The following is a 3,442-nucleotide window of genomic DNA, read 5'->3' as shown; positions in this document are numbered from 1 at the left end:
TTTCTCTCTGCATCTCTCTCTCACTGTCTAACTCTGCCTGTCAAAAGAAAAAAAAAAGAAGAACATCTTATGCTTATCAAGGATAACCTTATGGTTGTCAAGGATTTTTTGTGTAACCCAGTACAATTAACCCATTCCCAGATGGATCGGTCAGCTTAGGCTGCTGTCTTGAGGTGCTATAGACTGGGTAGCTCCAACAACACAAATGTATTGGCTCATAGTTCTGAGGGTAGGCTGCTGGCATGGGTGAGGGCTGGCAAGGGTCCTCTTATCGGTCTGAAGACAGCTGCTCTCTCACAGTGCACTCCCAGCACATGCGCACACAAGCTTCTTATCAAGGTGCTAATCCTGCCACTTGGTCCTGAGGGTCCTGGCCTTTTTTTTTTTTTTTTTTTAAGATTTATTTTATTTGAAAGGCAGAGTAACAGAGAGGCAGAGGCAGAGGCAGAGAGAGAGAGAGGTCTTCTATCCGCTGTTTCACTCCCCAAATGGTTGTAACAGCCAGAGCTGCACTGATCCAAAGCCAGGATCCAGGAGCTTCTTCCAGGTCTCCCACGTGGGTGGGGTCCAAGGACTTGGGCCATCTTCTACTGCTTTCCCAGGCCACAGCAGAGAGCTGTGATCTGGGATGCCGGCACTGCAGGTGGTAGCTTAACCCACTATGCCACAGCACTGGCCCTGTTCCCACCCTCTTGACCTCATCTGACCTTCATTACTTCCCCAAGACTCTTCCAAACAGCATAAACAGTGGGGATTAGGGCTCCTCACATGAGTTTTGGGGGTAAAGGACCCAAACTTTCAAGTCCAGAATATTCTTCCTCTGGCCCCCACACTCCCAATTCATGTCCCTATTACAGGCAAAATACATGCATTACATCCCAACAATCTCAAAAGGTCATAAAACCTATTCTATTTTCAACTCTGAGTTCCAAAATCCAAACTATTCATTATGGATGGGACAAAGTGAATGATTTATCCAGAGGCAACAGTCCTCTCAACAGTTGTGGGCCTGAGATGTGCTTCCCAAATCAAGGGGGGGAAGCAGTGAGACAACAGACATTCCCGTTCCAAAAGGGAGAAAGAGCGAAGTAGGAAGGGGCGAAAAGGTGAAGCCTCCATTTGATCTTCCGGCTCGAGAATCATCCTCTCTGGCTGGTTACTCTGTCCCCCAAACTCACTGAGGTGGCACTGTCATTCCCACTGCTGCTGGTGTGGCCTGGGCCATTTGGCTCTCAGGAGGTCCTGCTCTCAGACCCTGGGCCTGTGGTGGGAGTGGCAGGCCTGCTGGTCTCTGAGCTGCCTCTGGGGTCCTTCTTCCCTTCTCTCAAAGGACAGAGCAAATTCCACAGCCGAACAGCCCTATGGGTCTGTCCTATAAAACACGAGGAGGTTGACTGTTCTTTCACTCTGCCCCACCTTTCTTTCTTTTTATTGAAAGATGTACTGAATTGAAATTCTGAGTGGGGAGTGAACCAGTGGACAGAAGGTTTGTCTCTCTCTGTAACTCTGCCTTCGAAAATTAATAAATAAGTCTTTAAAAATATTTCTCTATCACTGTGCCTTTCAAGGAGATGAAAATAAACATTTTTTAAAGGGGGGGGGGGAGGCAATGTTAGAGAGAGAGGAATCTTCCATCTACTGGTTCAGTCCCCAAATGGCCACAAAGCCAGATGGCTGAAACTCTATCCTGGTCTCCCCTGTGGGTGATTTGGGCCATCTTCTGCTGCTTTCCCAGGCACATTAGCAGGGAGCGGGATCGGAAGTGGATCAGCCGGGACCTGAAACTAGCACCCATCTGGGATGCTGGCACTGCAGGCGGAGGCTTAACACACTGCACCACAGCGCTGGCTCCTGGATCCCCACCTTTCTTCCCTTTAGCTCAGACTGGCAGTGTCTCTGATGGTCTAATCCCATCGCCATTCCTGATTGCTGTTGAAATGTTCAAGTCCATGAATCTCACTCATGACCTTTGTATAAGTGGCTGTTCAGCCACGCCCTTGCTATACTCTTCAGGACAAGCTTTGTCATTTTGTGCAACACTGATAGGCTGAGAACTTTCCACACCTTCAAGTTCCAGGTGGTGATTGCTGTTGTTGTTGAACAATTCTGTTTCCCATGACTCCCTCCGGGTCCGTATCTTACTCTGAGCAGTCAGGAAGAACCAAGCCACCCCTTCAATATTTTTGCTTTGAAATCTCAGCTGACGGTCCCTCTCAGCTTCGAGAGTTCTACCTCCTACAAACACGGGGAAATTCTGCACTCAGGCTCTTTGCCACGGCGTCGCAAGGGCTGCCATCCCTCTGTGAATGTGTGCCTCACCTCCCTGTGAGGCCTCGCTAGAATTCCCCGTCACCTTCCTACTCCCATCGTGCACTTCGAAACTCTCCCCGCTTCTCCTCCTCACCCACTCACACAGCTGCTTCCACACAGTTAGGTGTTTATTCCAACGGGTGCCTCAGTTCTCAGGTCCAGCGTCTGCGTTACTGAGTTCGGGCTACCGCAACAAAACGCTGCAGCCCGGGTGCTGGGAGCAATGGCAATCCCTTCTCTCGCAGTCCTGAAGCCTGGACACCTGGACCAGCTCAGCTGGATTCTGGCGAGGCTTCCCTTCTCAGCTTGCGATGGGTGCTCTCTGGTTGTCAGCTCACGTGGCTTTCCTCTGCGTGTGTGTGTGTGTGTGTGTGTGTTTGGGGGTGGGAGGGTGAGAAGGGGAGGAGGGGAGGAGGGGAAGGAGTGAGAGAAAGAGCACTCCAGAGTGTGCTCTGTTTTTGTTTTTTTTTTTTTTAGAAAAAAAATAAAGCACTAACTGTACCCTCATGCCCTCATCTAATCCTAATTACCTCTCAAATGCCCCATCGCCAGACACCACAAACATTGGAGGTTAGGGGTTCAACATGAGTTTTTGGGGAACAAAAGCATCCAATCTATAATACCAGATATTCTTTGTTTTGTTTGCATTTATTTTTATTACAAATCTAGTGAAAGTTTTAAAAAATGTACTTTATTTATTTGAAAGGTGGAATTACGGAGACAGACAGACAGACAGAAGGGAAGACAGAGATCTTCCATCTGCTGGTTCACTCCCCAAATGGTCAAAACAGCAAGGGCTGGGCCAGGCTGAAGCTAGGAGCCAGGAGCTTCTTCCAGGTCTCCCACGCGTGTGCAGGGGTCAAAGAACTTGGGCCATCTTCTACTGCTTTCCCAGGCCATTAGCAGGGAGCTGGATTGCAAGTGGAGCAGCTGTATCAGATGCTGGTGCTGCGGGTGGTGGCTTAACTGGCTCAAATTGCATTTACTTTTCAAATCTCTTCAGTCATATTAATCTCAAATTTTGCCTAGCCTCTTCTCCCCACAACATTGAATTGTTGAACATTAAACTGTAATAATGACATTACTACTATATTCTTTCTTAGGAGGTTTACATTGAAATGGGGAGGGAAGC

Source organism: Oryctolagus cuniculus, chromosome 3 (assembly GCF_964237555.1).
Source record: "Oryctolagus cuniculus chromosome 3, mOryCun1.1, whole genome shotgun sequence".
Classification (NCBI taxonomy): Eukaryota; Metazoa; Chordata; class Mammalia; order Lagomorpha; family Leporidae; genus Oryctolagus; species Oryctolagus cuniculus.
This window is presented reverse-complemented; position numbering follows the sequence as displayed.